Source organism: Sinohyriopsis cumingii, unplaced genomic scaffold, assembly GCF_028554795.1.
Source record: "Sinohyriopsis cumingii isolate HCF-2022 unplaced genomic scaffold, ASM2855479v2 utg000972l, whole genome shotgun sequence".
Classification (NCBI taxonomy): Eukaryota; Metazoa; Mollusca; class Bivalvia; order Unionida; family Unionidae; genus Sinohyriopsis; species Sinohyriopsis cumingii.
The window spans coordinates 910,760-937,286 of NW_028315949.1; the positions used below are offsets into that span (position 1 = coordinate 910,760).

The 26,527-nt window shown below is 36.6% G+C and overlaps 1 protein-coding gene across 1 annotated transcript in view; it reads left to right on the plus strand.

Annotated features, from left to right (window-relative positions):
• The first annotated feature begins 13,056 nt into the window (after positions 1–13,056).
• Positions 13,057–26,527, plus strand: part of LOC149772931 (uncharacterized) — a 35,138-nt gene continuing 21,667 nt past the window's right edge. Inside the window, exon 1 of the mRNA XM_089947098.1 lies at positions 13,057–13,206. The gene's annotated coding sequence lies outside the window, so the exon portion shown is untranslated. The remainder of the gene's footprint in view (positions 13,207–26,527) is intronic.

Here is a 26,527-nt window from a genome sequence, read left to right on the forward strand (position 1 = left end):
CTATATATAATATTTTCTTATTTAAATGTTTGTCTTAATATGGAGGAGTTTGAAAGATTATATGCCATTGGTAATGGGAAAGCTTCTAGATTTGATCTTGACAGACTTACCCCTGACTCGCAGAGACGGGCCCTGACTGATCTGTTTTGATATTATCAGGAATGCCAAAAAAGAATTTCGTAACGACGGTGCATCTCACGTATGGTCCATATTTCAAATTATATGCGACACCGAAGGTGTCAAGGACGCTACAATGAATGATGCACGAGCGAAAACAATTATTGATTATCTCTTTGATAGTCAGAAATATTTTTTCAGAATAAAATTTATTGTGCAAGCAGATTCCGATACTGGATTATCCGTGACAAAAAGACTCTATCCTTGCTAGCGGAAAGACTGTTCTGTTAAGTAAAGATTCCAAACCAGGAATGCTGACTTGGATTGATAAACCATATTACGCTCGAGCGTATCTTGTGACCGCGGTCATTTATGGAATCTATCCAATTAAAAAAACAAAAATCAATAAACTTACCCCAATGAGATTGTCAAGGCTGAATTGTGTAGCCGAACGAATAATGGAACATTTCAAAAATGCGATGCGCGGAAACGGTCTAACTGATCTAAGAAGTTCCAAGATATCAGCGTGGGCTGAAAACGTCAAGGATACAAGACATTCAATGAACGATGTTGCCGAGCTAGAAAAAGCATTAAGATTTCCCATAACCGTAACAACGATAACAGAGGAAGTATTATACAAATCGAAATATAATCGATACGGAGCTCCAATAAATATCATTGATCATAACGCTCACGCTTGGACTAACGCAGTTACGATATTTCCGCGGGATCGTGTTGTGAAATATTATTCGGGAAATATATTTGATATTATTTATCAAATAAAGCAAAAACGACCCTGTGTCGATGTGGTTGTTTAAAAGTTCCGAAGATGGCGAGTATGATCAATTTTTTAAATCTAACGGTGAATTATACCGGACGGAATCTCTGCAACAACAAATGAAAAAGCTCGCAGAGAAATATTCAGAAAACACCGAGCAGTTATTAACTAAATGTTTTACAGTTCCAAGTGTTGCCGCTCACACCGCCAGAGAAAGAAATTCGTGGAGACCAACACGAAGTGAGTTTCTCGAGGATATACAATTGAGTTGTGTCGAGTATGGGCACGGCGGTTTGTGGAATACGAAGTATGACCACAGCGAGATGATTTCCGTGGATATCATTGCGTGTTATCCGGGAAGCTTTCTCGGAATGGGCGAGTGTAACGAATACTTTAAAAGATTTGGACATCCCACAACCTCGATGACACGAGTTGCTATAAACGGCCCTTTACCCGATTTTTCCCTGGCAGGATTTGCTCATGTGAAGTCGTTTGAATTCGCTGAAAATCTTCATTCGTGCTGTTATGTTTGGTTTTGGCAGACACTTCTCAGAGAAACGCTGGGCACCAATAGTGTTATTGCGATATATGCTTGACAGCCGAATACTGGTCTCCATGACGGTCAGTGAACCAATTATATCATACAGACCGCAGACTTCAGTTTGGTTGCCAACACCGGAGCGTATCAGTCTCGATGAAGTCATTGAAGAATATGCACGAGAGAGTCCAAATACTCCCATGGATGTTATTGTCGGTGAGGCTCCTAAAGTTCTTAAGATTAGATTCAGCAATAGTGAAAAAACAGCAAAAGATCTCGGAAGAAGAATAATTGGTAAATTTACTCAAGGTGGTGCATATGATCATAAACTACATCATTCACGATTGATTATCGATGACGCTGAATTAAATTTTTTAATTGCTGATGCCACTGCGAGAAATATATTTTGTAATCGGGAGGACGCGCTCTTATCCAACGGGGGAAAGTTGGACACAATTGTAAGTTATATTAATGAAGAATCACCTCAATACACATATTTAAGATCTTCGATGCTGGCTTATGTTTCTATAAATTTGCTATCAATGATAAATCGATTTCCTGACACTGCAGTTAGAGTTGCAACGGATTCATTTTATATCAATAAAAGATACATAGAATCACTGGTTGTAGGCAGCGATGAATCATGGAGTTCGTGAATCCGCTGATGTTGAAATTAAGGATATTTATTGCAAATCAGAATTATTAGAAATGTCGAATGCACCATCTGTGTATGATCCAATCACCAGACACAAAACCGTTTATTTCAACGGGCCGGGTGGGTCTGGTAAGACAACCCGAGCGATTGAATTATTTCGAAATTCAGATATGATTGCGCTAACACCAACACACAGACTCACCAGGGAGATGAAACAACGAGGAGTCAATTCTTGTACTTATCACAGCTTTTTCAAATACAGCGGTAGTGTATGGACTCCAGATCGAATGGGAACAAAATATATTCCTGGGAAAATAATTTGGGATGAGATATGTACAGTGTCGATAGATATATTAAAATTGTTCCTGGATTGGCTGCTAACAAAAACTACAGCTGTGATAATGTGCGGCGATCATGGTCAGCCACCACCTTTTGTCGGTCCATCTCCGCGTTTATGGTTAAAAGATTTTGTTGATTATTATGAAGAAGTGTCTGATGATCATAGAGCAGTTGATGCAACGTTGAAGGAATTTAAAACATTAATCAGATTACAGCCGAATAAAATTCAATGTGAAATTATGCGCGAGATGATTCCTAAAACTTCAATGAGCGACTTTCGGAAAACGTGGAAACCAGACGATTTGATTGTGGCAAGTAGAAAGATAGTCAGAGACACACTTCAACAGCAGTTATTTCAATTACAACAAGAATAGGTTCCAATGTTGCCAACGCCGCTGTGTTATAGACCAGCTGATATGCGGTTACAGAATATAGATGTTGATATTCCTGGAAAAACAGAGAAACAGAATTTAGTATTGAATGATATTGTGCTAGTTGACATTGACGCTGTCAAAGACGCACTAAAAATGAATAAATCCCCGTGGACGCTGGGATACGCAATGACGATACATTCATCTCAAGGATTGACTATCAGTGATACAACTGTCTGGATCGTTGATGATCTATTCGAATGGTCAAACTTGGTTTACTTATCTGTGTCCAGAGTCAGAAGAATATCTCAACTGCGAAGAATTGTCTTGGAAGCGTCAATGGCTGATAATAATGAAAAGAACAGCGACATAATAAGAAAAAAATTAGCTGGTTACAAAGAGAGTGACAAAAAAAATTAATAGAGAATTTGACCTTGATGTTTATTTATTAACGCGCTGAAACAACAGCAGAATAATCACTGTGCGAGCTGTAATTGTGTAATGTTATGGCAGTATTCGAATAAAAATTCAAGACAATTTACCGTAGATAGAAAAGATAATAGTCGCGGTCATACACGAAAAAATACCATGTTCACCTGTCTTGAATGTAATCGAAGGCGTGGTGCAGGCACCCTTGGTGCTAGTTAAGTGAATGGGGTGGTAATTGTGTGTCCTCGGGAATTACCTGTAATTGCTCACGTGTGAATCCACGTTGAGGAGCAGTCGAATCCAGCCTGTAGATTGCTGGTCTACCAGTGGATCTAGTTATGTTAGATATCTTGTGTGCGGTAATACTCCAGATAGGATCAGTCGCTCTTTTTTTACCACCTTCAAGTTCACCTGGTTCATATAAATATCTCACAGTGACATTACCCAGTATTGTTGTGCTGAAAAACCACGTCGTTGCACAGGTATATGTTTTTTAGTGACCGCGATGGCAGGTTTCGTGTTGGTTGTTCGAGTAATTTCATTATTTAGTGCAGCTATCACGCTTGGTAATCTTACAACCCATTCGCGCGATCTCGTATCCTGAATGAATTCCTTCGCGTATTGATATCCAAATAACCGCTCAGCAAGTGTTCGATTACATCGCTCAACAATTGCCTGATCACGGTGAATTGCGATATGTCCTCGCCCGATGGTGACATTATGTTTCTTCATCAGTGATGAGACTGCGCCTTGAAATTCTTTACCAGGATCAACTTGTAGCAGCTGTGGCCATCGTAAACCACCTCGTTGATAAATTCGTTCAAACGCAGAAGCAACGTCAGATGCTGTTTTAGTCGTTAACGGTTCAGCATCTTTGTACCTACTTGCAACATCAGCTACAGTTAACGCGTATTTGTATATTTTGCGACGAATGGTATTTCATTGCAGAGTTTATTAACCAGCTTGCTAACCTCTCCTTGAAAGATTTATCAGTGATGGCATTTAACGCGTGAATTAATTTCACATCCGCGAGATGGCGCTGTTGCAAATCATTACTTCGGTAAGCTACATCACGGACATGGCATCCGCTATCGTTGGCATTTACCGTTTCTTCACCAGGGTTTGGTTGATTCTGGTCATCAAGTCTGATACCAAGTCGGGTTCCAGGACCACAGTAATTATATCCTGGAAGATGTTTTTCTCCTGGGTATTTAGCCCAAGGAGCTCCTGGTAACTTTCCTAACTTGGCTGCGATATCACCTCCTTTTTTTACTTGACTTTGATTTTGGCGCTGACTTTGGTTTCGGCTTTGATTTTGGCGCTCCACTGGAAATAAATTTAAACTTTTTTGTACCGCATCGTTCACACTTGCCTGTAAGTGCTTGTCGATTATTTTTTGTTGTAGTGGTTGTTATACCTGCAGTTGGGGTACGTGCTCTACATTTCACATAATATAAATCCATATTCTTTTATAATATATCTAATGGAGATCACTGACTTTTCTGATACAAAACGACGAGAATTAGTCAAACATATCTCGGTGCTACCAAATTCAATTCGAATGATAATTATAGGCCCATCTGGGAGTGGCAAGACGCAGTTGTTACTTAATTTAATAATGAAGTGGATGAAATGGGATAAGTTGTATTTGGTAGCTCCATCTGTGGACGATCAGCGATGCTACAGCGTGTTAAAAGATTTTAATGAAAGTGTAAAGTCGCTAAACGACGGTGATGATGTTGTTCAATTTATTACTAGTATTGATGAATCACCAAGTATCGATGATATTGATGGGAGAATTAACAATTTAGTCGTGTACGACGATGTGATGTTGGAAAAACAATCAAATCCTGCCAGGATATTCTCACGCGGCAGGCATAAAAACGTGGATGTGATTTATGTAACTCAACGATATACACAAATCCCGAAAGTTATCAGGGATAACTGTAACATCCTTGCGCTGTTCAACGGCGTTGACACACACACGTTACGAAATATATATCAGACTTGGTGCAGCGGCGATATGGATATAAATAAGTTTAAACATTTCTTTAGTCGTGCTCAGGCAAAACCACATGGGTTTGTAACGATACATTTACATGATCCTCGAACACGGTATCGAGTCGGGTTAGATACGATTTTCAGCTAGAGAGCAGCAGAAGGGGCGACGACAACAGCGCGCAGCCACAACGGCGAAAATTATGTTTACAACGAAGCGCCCTCGCAGTTTTATTTCGGTGTTTGGAAGTTGTGGGATTCAGCCCCTTGTGACGACGACGACAACAAAACGCAGCGACAATTACGTTTACAAGCGTCAACGCGGTTTTTAAAGGGCTTATTTCGTCGTTTGGAGGCTTTTGAAAGTTGTGGGATTCGCTTCCTCTGCTGCTCAACTGAAACTGTTCTTGTAAAAGGTTTTGCTGATCCTCCATAGTCTGAATAAGGTTATTGATTTTCATCCAATGAATATTTGTGGAGGTAATATATGTAGTGTTTGCACAAAGTCCCTTTTTGATCACTTACTTACCACATGTCACACAGAAGTTTCATCTTGAAGCAATTCTAGTTATTGTAAATGTCTGTTGCAATCCTCCAACTCTTCTTTGGGAACTACGTGTACTATTGGCATCTTGTAAATAGAAGTCATAGAATCTAAAGATTTCCGAATCTCGGGTAGTTCATCAACATGTAGTCATTGGAAAACTTTCAAAAGAATCAATCCTCCCTTATCATGTGTGTACCAGTGGCTACATTGTCGGTGGCATAAACGATGCAATTGTTCTTTGCGTTTCATTTTTATTTTGACACACTCTTCGTAAATGCGTTTTCGCAACACTAGCGAGGCCAACCGCAAATATTCTCGTCTAGAGTCTCCATGAAGATATTACTTGGGTCCAGCTAAAGGAAAGTGGTGCTAGTGTAGAGACCATGGAGCATGTTCCAGGTAAACCGAATCTCCCACTCGTGAAATGACACACCACAATTGATGCACTTGACTTTATCTACTTTTTTAAGTATGTCAATCCAGTTCTTGCTATTACTTCGGCCACTTTCCTTAGAACAGGCTGTGGATGATCAGGGCGATGGATGTCGATGCAACTGATACGATGTCCTAACTGCTGAAAAGCTTCGTACAATTTTAAGCGAGCGAGGGCCGTCACGTAGGCATCAATTATGGCATTTCCAAATTCTTCTTGCTGTACAACTGCGAGTTCATTTTCGTAATTGACTAGGATCTTAGCGATCTTGGCGAACGACGTCCACGTGTTTAATATATTTTCTTTTGTTCTGTATCATGTCAAAGTACTGGCATGGCTCTGCCAAGTACTCCGTATTGGGTAAACCAGGTCGTTGTGCCATTTTGCCACACAAGCAATTCAACATGACTTTGGCAAATAAATGATTTCCTACGTTTCTTTTCTACGTAATCTAAAGTGATGCCCTCCTTGTATCGTTATTCGTCTTTGAATTACTCTTGGTCTCTGTGAGACTGACACCAGGAAGGATAGCAAATGCCTTCTTGTTTGAGTTTTGAAAAGGCATCAACGTACCTTTCTGAGTGTCATCGCCCTTTTGTTACTGTTCTGTCTTAGGAAAGTGGAAAAGTTCGTACAGATCTAAAGGTATGTACCCCAGTTACAGAGCGCAAAACAATTCCATGCTGATCCACGTTCGTTCCTGCCAATGCTTGTTCTTTTTCAGTGTGATGACAAGTTTGGTCTTGGTTACAAGTTCTGGCACGAGTACGGCACAAAGAAAACGGAATAGTGCAAATCGGTAGGAGTCAAGACTTTCCATTTGATAAGTCATTCGTATTGACGAATGTTTTCAATCCTTTGTGTTCCGTCATCAAATACGGGTTCCCTGCTCAAAAGAGACGATATTTGCACACTTAAGGATACAGTAAACACAAGTTTAGGTATTTGATCTTTTTTCTCATTTTTCTTCGTCCGTGTGGTATAGTAAATTCGTTTGTCCTCTAAACAATCTGTCCCGCGGGTCAAGAGGATGTATCAGGTAGTATCTTTCCAAGATGCGTTTAAACTCGGGATCAGTTTTTAAATGGCGGTCATACTCGTGATCCCACATTTCACTGACTAGATATATTTCTTCTTCTAGCTTCAATCAGCTATGAGAAGATTCCTCGTATACGTCTTCTTGGCAATCTCTAAGAATGGATTTTTTATATTACGTTGAGGGTAACAAGTAGGGCATCCACGATCTTGGGGTCTTCTAAGTACCAACCATCCACCGAATAGGTTCCAATATCCTTAGGCATCTCTGTCATTCCAGATGTTGTAGGCTTTCGACTTAAAGGCATAGCTAAACCATGTCTCTTGATCCTGGTTTTTATAACAAGGACCTACGCTCAAGCACTCACACACGTACAGCATTCAATCGTCAATAGTAAAAAGGGGATTTATGTTTTACGTGATTTGACACATTCTGAGTAGTCACTCTTTTTAGAGAGGTAGATAGCCCTAAAAAGGACAATGTGTTTTTAGGAAACTAATAAACTGGAGGCAATGAGATTCAACTGCCGTATACTCTTTCGACGGCCAAGTCCTACTTCTTCACCTGCTACAGTCGATGATTCGATAATGATCCCTGCTGATGGTTCGGTTATCGATTATCTCAGGAATAGTCAGGGTAAAGGGTGTGATGGCAGGGTTAGAAGTTTGACACGGAAAGGTCTTTTATGCTTGGGTCGAGTTAAACAAGTCGGATACATACGTCTCAGAGTCCTTAGCTCTGATATTATAAATCTCTTAGCTCTGTTTCACTTTCCTTTTTCTCTCCATGACACTCCCTTTTCTTTTCTTATTCTTCTTATTTTTGTTTTCTTTTGTCTTCTTTTTCTTCATGTTGCTGTTGCATCAAAAAGGTTTGTTTTGCTTCTTTCTGCTGTTGAAAACTTTCTACAATTCTTACTTCTGCCTCTGTATAACATGACCTGAGGTATGATGCGTCAGTACTGGCGCCGGTACCAATTCTTGCGAAGAGGTTATATATTCTACTAATACACGATAAAATCGTTCTCTTCTGGAAGTATCATTATGTTTGTTTTGGTAGCCGCTATGCCATCACTCATCGTTTTACTGCAGGCGCACCTCAACACATCGCCTTTTTAGTATCAGCTATGCTCCAACTCTGTCGCATCGATTCACTGTGCAAAGACGCTAGTGTACCGTTATATGATATATGACGTCACACGCAGCTCTTCTCACTGTAAGAGAGCCTGTGCTCTCCCTGAATATTGTACGTTTGGATTAGTTAAAGATATCAATCCGCTTCGATATGCCCTTAGGCTATAAATACCCTTAGCTCGCCATTTTAAATTCACTAGTTCTCATGAACAAATGTGGACTACCGTTGTTTCCTCTACCCTGATATCATGGATGCTATTCAAAAAGGACTATCCCATGATGTGAAATCATCATGAGCTATCACGAAGATAACAAATACAGCTATTTGGAAAAGAAGATTTGATGTGGATAGGCAAGGCTGCCTGAAGAAAGACTTGATATACGGATCTGCTGTCAGACAAAGGAAGAGAAGAAGACAAGTATGATGCTCCGTATGTTAACTCAGTTGGGTTAAATGAAAAAACGGCCCTTTTCAGTGACATTCAATTGCCTCGAAAGATATAGTCATTGCCATGTTTGTTTATTTTAATGTTTGTTTGTTTGTGTATATGTGTATATTTAACCCCAACATCCTCTTTGTCCTATCAGCATTTCACGTAGTCTTTTCCATACCTAAATAAATTAGCTCCACAACTCGAACGCTGCTACTATGTTTCAGCCCTTTGAAACACTGTTGCCATTTTTCCTAGTGTCCAGTACCGTCACGCCACCCATGCTAATTCCTTCTAAAATTCCCCAAGAGTCATCCCCATGTTAATTTCCCGTTATGACCCTATACATTTTTTCCGCCGTTTTGACTATATAAATTGATATGACTCCCAATCGCCACATATAACTGCCATTATAGGTTTGAACCCCATCTCAGGAATAATACCTAATTGCAAATTGTGTATGCAAATATGAACATATTTTAAATTCGCAATCCTATGGTGTATATTTAGGGTCACTAATTCATGATAAAATACATTCTGAACAATAATCTTGTCCGATGGAATGCTGTTGCCAATTGTTTTAATTTATTTATTATACATTCTAGCTAGTGTATATGTTTGTATAGTAGGATCCTCGGCTTTTCTATAAAACTTTCACAATCGCAGTAGATAACAAGAAATATTACGTTGATGTTGATTTTATTTGTATTTAAATTTAATAATTTAAACATCTTTATTAGTTATGTATATTATTTTGCCTGCGTTAAAAATAGTGCTTTGCGTTCAGTAATGTTTCGAGTATATTGTTAAAACTTGAGCATTTCTTGTACATATGCTTTTGTCCATTTCGCTATTAAATTTGCCAAATTAACAGTCTAAGGTTATCCTTAGTGCATGTATGAAAAACATCCTCCGATCTACCAATGAAGCATCAAGAAACAGTAGGGGATGGAAAATATTCATGTATGAAAGTAAATATACGAATATAGCACATTTTAATATAAATAAAGTGAGAGAAGTAACTTCTTATGTTATAAGCATATTATCAACAATTATTATTCCAATGTAACATATATGGTAATCATCAGTGCGATATAGGAAGCATTAAATTAGCCAACAAAAACTGCAGTACAACTAAACATGTCATATTGTTACAAACATATAGCCGTATCATATATTTCACTGCACGAGGTAAATCTAACTTCGTTGAAACACTTATCATGAGCACATTCTCTATCAAGTATTAAACATGAATACATACCAAGTAAAGTGCTTGATTGAACAGGCAATTCAAAACTAGTTTTCACGTATAAATTGCTGCAAATTATCTATTACTATTACTATTGCTGTCATAAAGAGAGAGATTGTGAATAAAGTAGTTGTTCCACTTCAAAAGACCGATACAATTATACATCATGTATGATGAACGTAAACAAATCAATTAGCATCGGAAGCAAATACATTTCTGCAAAATCTAAAACAATTATGCTAGATTATCACTTTGTAAAGCAATATTGTTTCTGCCCAAATCTCGTACAGCAATTTTAAAACTATTTAAGCGATTTCGGTATATGCATCCTATTGTCACAGTTTTTATTTACAGATATTGTTGGCAATATTATGATATATAACTATTTGTTTGATTTAACCGATCATGATATAATATTACAACTGCTTTGTTCAAATAAAAGTTGATCGTATGATAGCATTATATTCTTTTTTCATGTTTAAATATCTTTACAGAACATTTATATTCATGAACATTCCCAGAAGATATCAGCCAGGTCAATTCTGGCAAATGGTTAATTTATTATTATTATTATTATTATTATTATTATTATTATTATTATTATTATTATTATTATCATTCGTGGTGTTGGTGGTGGTGGTGTGTTTGTGTACGTTTTTCTTTATAGGATTCCCAATTGGAACGACAAGATTTGGTAAGAATACGTGAAAATATTTTACCATGAAATGTAGTCAGAAAGACAAACATAATTACGCATTTATCAAATTAATTTGCAGGACCTGCTATTATTCACAGTATTTAGGGTATTAGTCAATATATTTGACATGGTTTGAAGGAATCCTAGTATTAACATATAACTTTTTCTGAAACATCTGCTGTAAATATCATAAATATACTTCACACACTCCAGTACAAGAATGCAGTGATCTTCTAACCTGAGATTTTGTATAAAATAACAACAAATTTTTAAATCAACTAATTTCTTCAGATATAGAAGGTTTTTCATCCTCCATAATCTGATAGTACTCTTGCTATTTGTGCGTGAAGTCTACAGATGATTTTCTATTTAATTTGTGTAGGAACATCACTTAAGACAAATATATTTTCTAATTACGTGCTTGACAAAATCCACACTTATATTGGTAACATTTTATCCATTTCGGACAAGAAACAGTTGATAATTTAATATATGTTGTGCTATTTCCAAGAATCTCCTAATAAATGCCACTTTAAGGGATAGTATCAAAAACATGTTATCAATCAATCTTTTTCCAACCTTTTCATGGTCTTAGCATTTGCACCCTTCTTCCAACCTTTATATGGTATTAACGTTTTAATTTTATCTAATGAATTATTACAAAGAAGGTTATTTAAAAAAATTGTTTAATTTCTTGACGAATATCCCATTTGGATTTGGCATAAGGATTTAAACTATTGCTTTATAAATATGTATCGAGACTCAGACTAGACTACTGCCTTAACACACTTCCAATTAAGTGCAATATTCGGTCGAAACCTCGCAATAGTTATCCGATTAAAGGTTATATGGAAATTAAGGCCATGAAATGTTGTGCGACCCTATTCCCAATTGATGTCAAACTTTCTACTGTATTTTGTCTCCTTTCTGCCCAATAACATTTGTCGTGGCCTAACTTGATTTACAAACTGGATACTAGAATATCGAACGGTCGTACATTTTGAGACTTTCTTCAGAACAATCTGTAAAGATTAATGTATCTTCAGCATATTGTGATATAAGAAGGTCTATATAATTATTATCGATAATATTCTTAACATGTGTATTCATGTTGCTAATTGCTAATTGGTATGCACAGAGTATCAAGATGTAATGGTATATTGGTCTTCATTAATGAATTTAAACCATTGGTTTAAATGCCCACGTATTATTATCCAATATCGTATGTGGTTATACAATAGAGTCACAAATTTGTAATATAGAATTTACACTAGTTGATTCTGATATAGGATATGTTTTCAAGGTAAATATATTTCCAGCCACCACCAATGTGAAATGTCAAATCTCTCTCTCTCTCTCTCTCTCTCTCTCTCTCTCTCTCTCTCTCTCTTTCTCTCACACACACACACGCACACACACACACACACACACACATACATCCAAATATTTGCCCGGTCGAAAATTGATGTTTATGTTTATTTTGTGCAGAAAAGTTCAAGTCCACCTAGATTAAATTTGATTTTGCTGAGGTTTTTAATTAAATTTTTATTTTATTTTGCTTTGTTTTGTTTGAATTTGTTTCATTTTTTGGTTTTGGTTTTAGTTTGTGCAGGTTTAAGCGAGAAGACACTTAAAACAGTTTGCCAGAAATTATAGTGAAATAAAGATATTACAGTGTTAAATTTATGTTCTCGCTCAACGCAAAATAATTGATATTACGTACGAAAATACATATAGATTCTGGTTGTTTTGTTGTTTTGGGTGTTAACGCCATTTCTCAGCGTAATATAGCCTAGAATTGACGACCAGTATATGAACCTCGATAAGAACCACCAGTCCTCGCAAAACTACTGGCAGCTTTCTCACATACCCACATTGGCCTAGGCCGAGACCCCAACCGACACATTAGAGAACTACTGGCAGATTTCTCATATACCCACACTGGCCGAGCCTGAGACTCCAATCGACACGGTATAAGTGAAATGGCACTTATCGGAAAAGACGAGCTCTTTAGACCCGTCTGCCACCTTGCACCAGACCAATTCCTGAGAACGCAAGATATGCACTGCTCCATAAGTTAATGCCAGTCGATAGGGGTCTCATTTAATGCACAGTTACGCATTTGCCTTCTTCTCCATGAATGGGTTATCTAATCCCCCCATAGGACGTATAATACGACAACCCAAATCAGGTTAATTTATCATGTGTACTCAAAATGTACTGATAACGGGTGGATCAATGATCCTGTTATCAAACCAAGTATGCCATACCTTAGCTGGCTGCACAAGGAAGAAGTTATATTAGAAACAGGAAGGCTTCTCAAAAGTCTTGTATATTCTAGTCCGTGGGTGGGAATTCAAAAGTTGGATGCGTTGTGATTTGGTCATTACAAACAATAGAGATAAACATATCAGGATGTTTAAAATCTGTTGTGGGACCCCACTGCATTAACAAGGTAAGTAAAGATTTTACCAGATGCTTATTAGAATAATTATATCCATCCTGTCAGGAACACTTTCAGAATGTGGTTATATCTAATGCTCAGATCAAAAGCACTATACTAGTAGTATGGGCAACTGTTGAATACAATCAACATGTACAGATGAAGTTTCCATTCTCATGTATCAATGTTAACGAATCCATACAATTCAAGTAAAAATACTTTCTAGAACAAGCAAGACAAATTTTTCCTTCCGTTACGCCACATTTCATCAGTCCAGTACCGAAATGTACCCCTGACTCGGCATACAAATTAGCGAATGTAAACCATACAAAAGATTTGTATTGATCATTCGACACATCCAACTCATTCAGTTATTATTAACAGTTGTAAACACATTCATTAAACTCCCCACACACGCTCAGTAACAGAATTAATCGGAAACAAAACAATGATTATCCCTCTGCCTTAGCTAATTATCCCTAGAGTGGATTTCACTTGTTCTGTAACTCATACTGCCAAGTGACTGTGTAGGAAACATACGTATTTATTACTCCCCCTTTTAATTTACATAGTCATTGTCTGATCATTTTTAATACTCATTTTTCATCACTATACGATATTTTCAAAGAAATATACTGACTTTTTCTTGTTTTGGTGACACGAAGGATAGACTTTAATATAGCATTTTTTGGAGTAGGCTTTATTAACGTGTGATTGGCCATTACATTCGTGTTAAAATTGTGACTGATTTCTATGTCATCACATACTTAGATCACTGAATTACCCACTGATTGTCAATCGAAGGTAATATTACCTCCTTAGATAGGAACAAAACAGCCTAAAATATTACATATCTTCCGGTACAAACACTCTATGTTTGTACGATAGCGTTGTGTTTTTCTACTGTAAAAACTAGTGCCACTATTACTTTATTCTAATGGAGGCGGTGCTAGAGGACATGGTGAACATCTTGTATTATTTTGTTGCATTTAAAAATCGAAAGATATTGTTCTTTTTATTATGCTAAATAATTTTTGCAAATCTTGTTTATGTTGAGCTCTATTTTGCCATATGGTAAAATTACAGACATAAATAAATTAACCCTACCAATCACCGGGTTCTTGATTTCAGTTCGTCATTCATGGATCCCATTTCTACTGCTAAGTAATAATCAGGTCTGCTTGTCTTATGCCGCTTACTATGGATTATTTGATTTTATTAAACGCTGTAGTTATGTTTTCATATATGTTCCAAAACTGATCATCATAGGTCTTCTGAAGGATAAGTATCTGCATGCGTTTAATTTTACTTTTGTTTGCTTCACATCCACTTGTTTGACTTTTGGTTGTATAGTGAATGACCGTATTTACCTCTTGATTGAAACTGTTGTATTCATCCTTATCACCTAAACTAAAATCTGAGTGTTGATGGAGTGTTAGATCAGTTAAGGAGAGAGATCGAGAACATAAACCAGGAAGATAGTATCATATCAGTAACATTCTGAATTAACAGTAACAAGGATGAGGTGGGTAGGTAATATTGATATGGCATGATCAAACATACTGATTGTATCGCCTTCTAGTTTTACTCATACTGAACCTTGTACTGTGAACACATACATGTACACGCCTGGTCTAATACAAGTATAATGAGCTATATCGTATAGACTCTGCACGCCTGAGCCGGTATATCATTACGGTCAAGTTTGTAAAGCATATAATTGAAATGTGCAGAATCAATCCTTTTGTTATAAAATTGAAAATGTATTCTAAGTTTGCTATGAAGTACCTTCATTTGTTCTACATTGTGATTGATTCTAGCACATAGGCTTTAAGTTATCTTATTTGTATTAGGCATTAACATGGACATAACGTAAATATACGCATAAAGCGTAGGCTTAATTGAGATATTTACATAACGTTATATTTTCAAGGTCACATGTCATACTCTAACATTTATCTTTTACATCAGTTTTCCATTATGTGATTAAAAATAGTTATAGTCGCACTAAAAGAATTAAAAAATTGTCAAGCATAAAGATGAAATAATAATTTCATTACTCAAAATAGAAGTATACAATGTTGTTTCCTACCTTTAGCTAAGATTTCTCACTTATAGATGACATCAACCGGAAAGAATGTACATTTAATCCCCACAAGTGGAAGCAAATGCTTCTTGTTGTCGAAAAATAAAATATAAACTATGGATAGGGAATATTTAGACGAAACTATTGAAAATGAACTTAATGTTAAGCCCTATACGCATGAACCTATCCCCAAAAAGTGCCACTCTTTATTCTGTGAGAATGTCATTTTTTAAACCTTTTTGCGTTCAGATTGGTTATAATAATGATAAGTAAAGATTTTGATCAAAGTATACACTGTGCAAGTTAATTAAGTATAATGATTGTTTTAAATGTTATTATTTTACATCTGCAGTAGCATTATTGTGCTATAATATTTTTATATAACTTAAATACGCTTTTTCTATCCCTCTTCTTATACGTACAATAGAGCTTTCAATGTAATTTCTGAGGCCCAACATTTTCAGTTTACGGAAATTATTTTTTTTTCTTATATACGACAGCTGTAGGAAAATTTTCGGCACTGCTGTCTTTAACAAATTGAATTTCATTTGTACACCAAGACAAATTTCCTCAAAATGCCGTATGCACAAGCCGGATGTTGCTGGTGGTATAAATGGCACAACCTTCTCATCACTCACCGTATTTATTTTCAATAAACATTTTACGATAAACAGGGTCTTTCGGAATAAGAATGAACCTTTTGTCCCATCATCTCTTATTTTGGTTACTTTTGGTTCCATATGCAACACAGTGCACCATATTTGCTGTAGAAAACTAAGATTGTAAATATAGATCACGTAGACATTAACGCAGGGAAATTAAACATATGAATTGCCAAGTTAAATAGAAGGGATAAATGTACGTCATATCCGTTTATGGCACGCGAAAACTGCTGATTGTTGACAGTGTTTGCGGAATATATTTTTATTTAAAAACTAATTTTTTTAAGTCTAATTCATGGCTTACATATATGACACATCTGTCTTATGACTATAATAATTTTACACGTTTGTACAATATATGTGGCCAGTGACTTTTAAAGACATCATTTGGAGTTTTCAGCGAGGAACTGAGTTCACAGCCAAATTGTATATGTTTGCATTGTCTTCCTATGCAAACGCCAAGAGGAAGCACTCAATAGATATATTTGCTGTCAGGCATTAATAGTATTTTCTGTTAAATGCAAATCACATTTGTCACTGGTAATGACTTATCCAGGGAATTATATATCATTATTAAAATATAAATAACTGATTGTAGTGATACCATGAACATTCATTTATCTGAGGTGGACGCTCTAACCAAAAGGCCACCGAAGTGGTGACTTATTTATATTGTACTACATTTATACAAAAATATTGTATCAAACATGTACTGGTGGGCAAAATTAGAACTATTTAAGCACACTGAAATGTTGGCGATGCTCAAGAAAGCAAAATCTCACCCACTTTTGGTTATCGCATGAACGAACAAGAAGTCAGTAATGAAGTTCTAATAGATGGCCATGGTGTTGGCATTTTAGACTTATGATACGGCAAAAGAGTAATACAGCAAAACTTGCTATTTGTATTTCAAAACATAAGGGTTCTTTAAAGGCCTCACTAGGTAGTTTGAAGGAGTATGCTGTATAGAATAGTGAAAGTGTATTCAACTATACATTTTTCTTCTCAAGAAATACATCTTTAAAGAGTTGTCGAATATTAAAATTACGAGTAATCTATCCAGTAACAAGATTATATAGTCGTCAAATTGACTCGGGTCACAATTAACTTAATCTAAAAATAAAAACGTTACCTAATGGAAAACAAGCTTCTAGAAAGTTTGCAATCTTCACCTAAAAATGTTAGCTATAATTAGATGTCTGTCACTATAATTATAACATTAAATGTGTAAGAAAAATATAGACCTGGCCATTCATTAGGAATTGCAAAAGTTCAAGAGACCAATTGTGATACATATACTTACTACATTACCAAAAGTAATAGTTCCGGCCGGGCAGAAAATGAACTTAATTTTTGGACAAGGTCAAGTCCAACATACAGTGATACATTACATTAGCATATAATGAAATAAAATAAGTTAGAAAAAATAACTAACAAACAATACAAATTAAATATACATTACACTTCCCCTAATAAAAAAATAGAAAGATGTATGCAATAAAGCTTTAGGTTTACTCTAAGTCAAATGTACATGTGATTTCAAAAATTGTATAAGATAAAATGGTACGAATTACAAAATGTATACAAGAAACAATATTAATATACACGTGAACGTGCATCGGCTATTCAATTGTATTTTCCTTTAACATGCCTAAAGTCAATATTGTATTCATACGAGATCAAACTCTACCTTAATAATCTCTGAACATGATAATGGGGAAAGGAGCTGAACTATACATTTCAAAGTGTTGCAATGTCAATATCAAAGCCAAACATCCATTCAGATAGTGGAATATTTTCTTTGGTTCTTATTTAATATCTTTAAAAAATAGCACACTGTATGATTTTCGGTATCTTGAATCAAATCTGCATCAACCCCAACAGCTTCGCATCAACATACATTTTAAATGATTTACGGCAATTAGGAGCTGAAAGAAATGATGTATTCTTAAGTATCGCCTTTAGTTTATCAAAACTCTTGACTTTTATCAGACCACTTAAACGTAGTTTTCCTGTTCATCAAATTTGTCAGGCTAATACAATTAGGATAACTATGGAACACAAATTCCGATAGTATCCGACCATACCTAAATATTGCATTACTTGCATTTTGCTGATAGGCACAGGGTATTCAGTGATAGCCTTGACTTTAGCATATATATGTTTAGCTAGTGAATTTCCTACAATATCTCCTAGAAATATAACGCAACCACGAAAAAATTCACGTTTTTGGATAAATTAATTGTCAAATTTGCATCCGTGAGTCTGTCAAACAATTTCCGAATTGTCTCTTGGTGATTTTTCCAGGTGTCGTTGTAGATGATAACATCGTCGATGCACGCAGCGCATTTATCTAGACCAGATGTAATCATGTTTATTCACAGTTGAAAAGTACAAAAAGAACTTATCATCCCAGATGTCTTCCATTTATGTTGCTAATGTCATATGAAGTCACAAATGCCACTATTTATTTTCCCTTTCACTCAGTGGAATTTGCCACAATCCTTTGAGGTGGTCTAATTTCCTGACATACATAGTATTTCCAATTTATCAATGCAGTCATGGATTATTGGCAATAGAAATTAATTTGTTTTGGTCACAATGTTACCCTGACTACAGTGACCGCCCACGCGGAAAGTATTTTCTGGTTCTGGAATATGTATACTCGACTCTATTAAAGCATTCTTCAGTAAATACTTAATTTCTGTTGTCAGACATTCCTGTTTCATAGAAATCATAATTTATACTTGTTTTACATGTGTTGAATCTAGAATTTCAATATCATGATAGATATTGTTTGTTCGTGTATCATCATCTGGAAAAAGCGCTCGCATTCGAATGAAAGGTATTTGTAATTCATTCGTTTCTTTTTGTTTCCTATCTAACTCTTTCTTGTCCTGATTATTCATTATATCTTATTCCAAAGAATTGTCGCTCCAACGTCACTACAGTCTGATAGCAATCCGCCGTTTAAATCTAAATATATGGGACAGGTACAACTAAATTGATTGCATTATAAACTTGGTTTTCCCTAACAACATACTGGTACTGCTTTAATATATTTACATCCCAAGAAAATTTGGAAGAATGAAACAAGAGACATAACTTTAACTCTATCAACAGACTACAAAGTTCACCCCATCGTAATTCTGTAGGAATTTTCCAGACACACACTGTGACTCTTGATAAGAAAGGACATATTTGGACAAGGCAAACTGAGTATCAAATATCTTTATCAAAGCTTTTATTTTTGTTTTAGTTTCAAAATTCCTCAAAAGAATAGACTATGGGAATAGTGTATACGCAAACCTTATGGACAGCAAGTATTGGTTGCCTCGCTTGATCTTAAAAGAGATTAGAAATCAATGGAAATATACATTAACAATTAAAGCACTGTATGAGAACTCCTTATTCTAAGGCATCATCTCCAATAATAATGTCAGTATTTAATTATTTACATATTTTCTGTGAGATGAATTGCCCTAACCTTGTCTGCATACTTTCCGCGCACATTTGATTACTTTCTTAATGTTTCGTCATAGTAGCAACTAGAGCATCCCAACTGCCAGTTGCTAGTGTTCATTTTATATGAAAGTCAATGCTGTTTCCGCTGCTTAGGAGTGTACTAGCACACTAAGTAATGGAATTCGACAACATATTCTCTTTTCCGAAGATAAAGGCATTAAGAAAGCATTGATACATTATTGCAAGAAAGTTGATTTCAAATCAAAAACCATGCCACACCCTGTTCTCATTATATTTCTCAAAAATACTTTGCGATCCTGAAAAAAAATGTTTCTCTTGGATAGGCCAATACTAAGTCAAGAATACACATTTGGCACTGTTCCAGACATACATTTGGCTGTTCAAAACAGCTAATACCTTGAATTAACAAATATATTAGTCACTGTTAATTTTTTTTAGAACTGATTCAAGATATTGTGATAAGTCCTATTTGTCCAGTTTAATCGACAAAACCAAGAATTTCTGTCTGTACAATTTTGAAACTCCAGTTTGCCAGTTTGCCAATCGTTCATCAAGAGTAGGTTTCTCAAGTGGTCTCCATTTTCTCAGAAGGACAATATATTTAACAAAATGATAGGTATTTATGTGACTTTATTGTCCCTAATATCCCTCAGCAATAAACAGGAGATCATGTGATCGTTTTACTGTTCGACAAGTGAGTGTCATGCTGATTAAATGAAGAGACAGTGTACTTTAAACATTAGTCATCAATACCCATTGATTGGTCCGACAGCTATCCTTGTGTCAGCTGATGGAATACTTTCTTGATCAACATTATTATCAAGACCATTCTTTGTCAGAGCTCTAGTAATTGTATAATCTGCCTATTTCTTTTTCAAAAGAATCGACATCGAATTTCTAATCCAAGCAAGCGTTATCTGTTACAAGTGGTTTAACAAAACCTTGCCAAAAGCTAGGTCATTTCCTAGAATTAAATATATATCCTCGATGGCTAAAGATGTCACTTATTCGACTGTCGCTGGTCCTGATACTAAGTCTGACGATAAATTTACACAATGTAGAGGAATATTAACAAAACCGCACTATACTCCCTGAATAAGAACGCTCTCATGATAAGAAGACTTCTAAAAAAGGCAAAGTACCTGTAATAAAAGACTATGAGAAGTCCAGGGGTACTTAAACCGTTAATAGAGATAAACTGGTCGAATACCTAATAAGTGATGTCGAACCCTTCGACGTGAATGGTTCATGATTCTCCATAACATTATCAGACCGGGGTTTGCTTCAGGCAATAAATGTATTGCTTTCAATATATGACTGTGACCCTGACCTCTTGGAAATAAGAACATTTGGATTAAGTCTATCTTCATTCTGTTGATTATGTTTTAATTTATAGCAATCCAAAATAATGTTTTCTTTCTCTCGCAATAGGTTCAAGAGGAGGAGATAAGGACTTCTTCGCTCTTACCAGAAACTTGATTTCTAAATGTTTTGCCAGTTTGACATTTGAAAATGCTCGTATTAGGTGTGAATTCACTGTAAATCTCAGCGAATGTCTCTGTTCAATAATATTAAGTAGAAAATGAATTTAAAGTTTGACAAGGTCAAGTCAAACATAAAAAGTTGCATTAAAATAGCAATTAATGGAATACAAAAGCATTAAACAGAACAATAACAACCAATGAAAATGAAATACACATAACACTATAAATGAAGTTTCATTTTCACAAATGAATCACTTTGTAATTCGTTGAATGGTACCGTCAGACCAAGCGTGACCTATCTGCACTGGTTCTATAGCCGCCCCACTTTACTACACCACCTAAGTAATACGTTCTGCTGTGTTAAATATCACCGACTCTGAAGTCCTCTGGGATAATGCCACGAGCGGTAATTATTATCACACCTTCCACGTAGGAGTTTGTTTCGTCTGTTTCTTGGACTTCATTTTCCAATAGATCCAGAGTGTGATCCTATGTTCAATCTTTCCCCCTGGAAGCTTTTTTAAGGTGGTCGTAAAGGTTCTTGTTACGCATTTCAGCTGGTTGTCGGATGAGAACAGTGAATAGGTTATAGGCCGTACACCACTTCCGCTCTGGGTAATTATTGTCATACTAAGGCTTGTTAACACCAGTAAGGAGTTCTGTTTTTGTATAAGGCGAAAGGCCAACCACCCTTTCAACATTTTCTGTTTTCACTAGTCCCCCTCATCCCGTCATTCGGAATCATAAATTTGAGGCAAATTAAAACTGTTTCTCCTGTCATAACTACAGGGAGGTCTGCGCACGAATAGAGACTGTATACGCATTGTTCTTTGGCAATTCAGGCTCAGGCGATAGCTCCAGATTTGAAAACACGGCATCATATAAAAGTCGAATAAGAATAGTTGATCGTCCTCTTCGATACCAAACGTACTAAGGACATGCTATGGGCGTTTGCGGAACAGCAGACTTCAATTTTATTGCTGTCATTAACACGCCGATACCATTTTCATACATGAGAAGGGCACGCAACTACTTTGTCAAGATCAAAGGAGTATATGGGTCCCCCAAATTTCATTAGCGCCAAAACGTTCGAATTCCTGCCACAGGGTCTGCTCTGATCGATAACCTCCCCAAATGCGACTGTGTTGCACCCAGTGCTGCTACTGTGCTCTGCTGTGTGGTTTAATAGGTAAATATTCAATGTGTCCAGCTTTTCGCGCAAGACACGTGTTTCCCGTTAATGTGCCATTTCGAATGAAGACATCTTAATCTACGCAGTTTTTAAACTTTATATTAACAGAAGTTTGCGTTAGGAAGTCTTGAAGCAGTCATGCATGGGATGGGGGGGGGCTTCATGGGGTTTCGTCACATAGCTTGCGCGTAACGTTTCCTAGACACAAGTCTTTCAAGCGTACCTTAACGCCAATGCCAAACCACTACCCGTAAGAAGTCACTGTGTCTTTAATTGATATTGTTCATGTATATGCCATCATACATAACCTCTGTCCACTTTTTCGTTTGTTTGTCTGAACATGTTTTTGTGTTATTATCACTAGTTTTTGTTCAACTTTGTAATATCTCTTTTGGATACATTGATATGCATAACAGTGAAATCAGTGTTTAAATGAGTTTATGCATTTTGTTCTCCTTTTATCAAGGATTACCAAGCAGTTAAATTACCATATCATTAGGTAGATAAAGATATCGGAAACATCCACCAGCACATTCTAGTTTCACGTTTGAATGTGTTTTCTATTATTGGAATTGTACCATCAAGTTCACTAGTGTCAGGTTGAGTGGTGTGCTCCTTTAGACCCGTTGAATCTTGACTAGTCGCCACACCCTCTATCGCACATTACTTAGCAAATAAACCAAAAATATTGTCTAACCAGTGGATGGTCAAAACGCAAAAAGTTCTTGATATATTGTTTACGGTATAATTATGTATCAGAAACAGGTGGATATTATGCAATTAGTGCTGCATTGAACCCACCCCCCAGGGGATATAAGCTTCCTGCGTGGCTACATCATTCAGTTACATTTGATGAAGATTAAACCAAATTAGTCAATCCTATATGCCTTAATTGAGAGAGATATAAGCTATTTTGATTAATCTGTACAGAGTGTGAACAGCATTGCTAATATCGAAAAATAACAAATACTTCCAGTAAAAGAGCTCAAAATATCAGGTTGTAATACACGAGTCATATATAGTAATGGCCCATTTTTCGATATAATCTGATTACGGGAGGGGCCAATCTAAGTTTTCCACACATGTTCTTAAAGTAAAATACGTGACTTTTCATTTAAGCTCTCTGCAAAGAACAGTGGCCGTCGCAGCTAAAGCACCGCGCTATCAGACACAACATTGGTGATTCTCGTCCAGGTTTCGAAGAAAATATTACTTTAATAAGTAGGGAAACTACCGTGTCTAGAAAGTGAATGTAAAAAGTGAAAGTCAGTGTTGATGCTGTTAAGCCGATTTCACTAATGGACACGAAGCACGCATAATCTTTAAATCGTATCTGAAACTGACATGGACTGCGCATGTTAGATGACTGTAAATCTTGAACGGCTTACTAACTTATTACCATGTACAATGCATAATATAAATTTATCAAAAAGGCTCAACACAAGTTATATGCGTTTTTAAACATTGATAAACTGTGTACCTTGGTAGTAACTTTATAAATAAAATGGAATATACTAGGCCAGCACTATGAAAAGTGAAAGAAACAAGAACTAAACATGTTTATGGGGTATTATATAGAAATTTAATCAAAAACTTCAGTATATCTATGAAATGTCGAATAATTACACATATGAGAAGCAGCGCAAGTACCGAGACAATTTTAATAAACTAATGCATAAGGCATTGGAGCAACCTATTTCAGGAATTAAGAGCGCTCCAACATTTGTGATGATATTGCATGCATAAGCACAAGGTTTGCTCGTTATTCAAGCTATATTCAAACTCATTGATGGGTCGTTTGAGTAACTCAGGTCCAAGAGTAACTTGGAATTTAACTTATCTGAGTCTGCAGACTATTTATATCTACATTAGCAACATTTGCAACCGATATAACAAAGACCAAGTCTTGTTCTTCAAGAACGCCTGATTTAACAATTTGAGGTACCATAACGTTGAGTAATGGACTAAGAAAAGTTTTCTATTCACCTAACCTTGAAATTTGTATAATATTTATGCTGAGGAGATGCAACCAGTGGCGAGTGATATCCATATTTAATCTGGTGGACAAAATGGGAGAAAGTTTTGGGTCTCGCGAAGTAGATTTGCCACCTGAATAAAATCTTGTTTCACAGTAGTTATGTGTATTGAGTAAACTGAACCACTAATTGTGTATCGTTGTGAGGATTTGGTTGAGGCAATCGTTAAATCGCTTTATTAACCAACAGTCATTATTAGGATTATTCATAGCATTTCTGAGATTTCTGCAGTCACTCATTGCTGGATCTGTTATGATCCCTTTGGAAGATCGCAACACCCTCGCGTCCGTGATAGCTGTCACATCACTCGCCCGTACAAAGGATAGCCATACACCGCATATAATATACAGTTGAGAATTCATCCCAATAACACAAAAATCATGTTGGTGTTTCATAACGTGAATGTGTACGGTGCTACTTGAGAGTTCGAGATGTATCGACGGCATCAAATACGCCTATAAGTCTGATCCTAACAACATAGAAAAAAAAATCCATTGCTTTAGGCTCGGACAATGACAGTTCATCAGTTCCTTACAGTTTCTGTTTTCGTCCTTGGACACGTTAGTGAGCAACTTAGCGATGGTAAACTTCGCAATCACATGACAATGCTGTCCTCAGAGCGCTAGCGCCCTGAAATATGAACTTTCAGACAAGTAGATGCGTCTATCCATACGAGTACATAAGTGGAACAAGTTTGCCGAAATTCAGTCGCCACCAATTGAAGCGTTTACTTCATCGCAGTCACATGAAAGCATCTCAGAACATATAACGAGCATGCAAACAAGATTTCGTCCGCATTCGAAAAAATATGTGGGTGACTCTCACACTATGTGTCTACGCATCCATGTGCTATTGCTCGCCTGATATGCTCGAGAAAACTCCTGACAATGGCATCAACGTTTAATAAGCTCGATTATACACATTAATTTAATCATCAAGAATGGTTTCGAATGTGATGTTGTCCAAAACTAAATTCGCTTTGGAATTGCTCACCGTTATGAATCGGCAACTGTTCATTGCGCGCTCTTTTCGTTACAGAATTTTTATGACGAGTCACAAATATGCGCGCGCAAACAACCCAGACGTGGACCACCATCTACAGATGGTGGGTTTTGGTGGAATGATTCATGATACCTTAAGGTACTTTAAACGTGCGAGATTACACCACCTACGGTGATCATGGGTCCTACTTTGAAATTGATCTGCAATACTTGGAATATTTACATGATGTACATCCGCTAGCCCCAGCTTTGTCGATGCTTGGAATGTAGCTGTGTCCATATCAGTACAACATCATCATTGAATCCCGCCGTAAATATACTGACTGCACTAAGCTAATACCATGTCTTAGGACAAAACACAAATATGGATTGCATGCGACAAAACTTCAGCTTTATCTGCTACTGAATATGTGTAAACAAGATTCATCGAGTGCTTGAATTTCGCCAGTGTGCTTGGATGACGCACTATATATCCCGAATAAAATGTATCAGGAAACTAGGGCTGCGATTGAGTTTTTGTAGCTATTTTTCAAGATCATGAAACATGATGTGTAGTGAAAACTTGTGCATAATCTACTCAAATGGTTTCGAGTCTACTTTTTCCGTGATAGCGAACAAGACTCGTCACTGATTCCGCCTTTTAATCCAGTAGCATCTTGATGATGAACTTGTTGTCGATTACAATAAGATAACGAAATTAAAGCTGACAAAAACAATCTATGTTGGTTCATCCCTGTTGGATTTGTCGAAGCTGCTAATGTACGAGTTCTAATATAACAAGATCCCATCATTTTCCTAGGACCAGGTCAAGATGCTGTACCCTGACACTGACTCGTTGATGATGCAACTAAAGATTTGTAGGGAAACATGAGATAATAGTGTTGGGTAAATATATATCATACCAGCGATTATGAGCAAGAATATCCTTTGTTTAGTAACACCAATTAAAAGGTGTTTTCTAAGTTCAAAGTCGAATCCTCGGGTAAACCTATCGAAGAGTATATGGGACTGCAACCTAACGTGTATTTGATCCTAGTTGGACCACACACCTCCGAAAATAAAATGAGGGACAAAAGGTGTTCCACGAGTTATTGTACAGAAATGTATCAAACACGAACTGTAGGCGGAATGTCTTCGAGAACAATGTGAATTTGCAAACAAACGGCAAATACATAGTGTCGTAAACATCGCATAGTTGTTTACCGATGCACTAAATTCAGTTTGTCTCGCTTCATACCAAGCGATGGATACTCCACCACGGAATCACAGCCTACACAATAGACCATCATTATGTTGTATGTACATATGACTGACACAAGTTAACGTGCATGACGTTATGCAATTGCACACACTAACGTATCAAAACAACTCTTGGAGGTGGTTCTG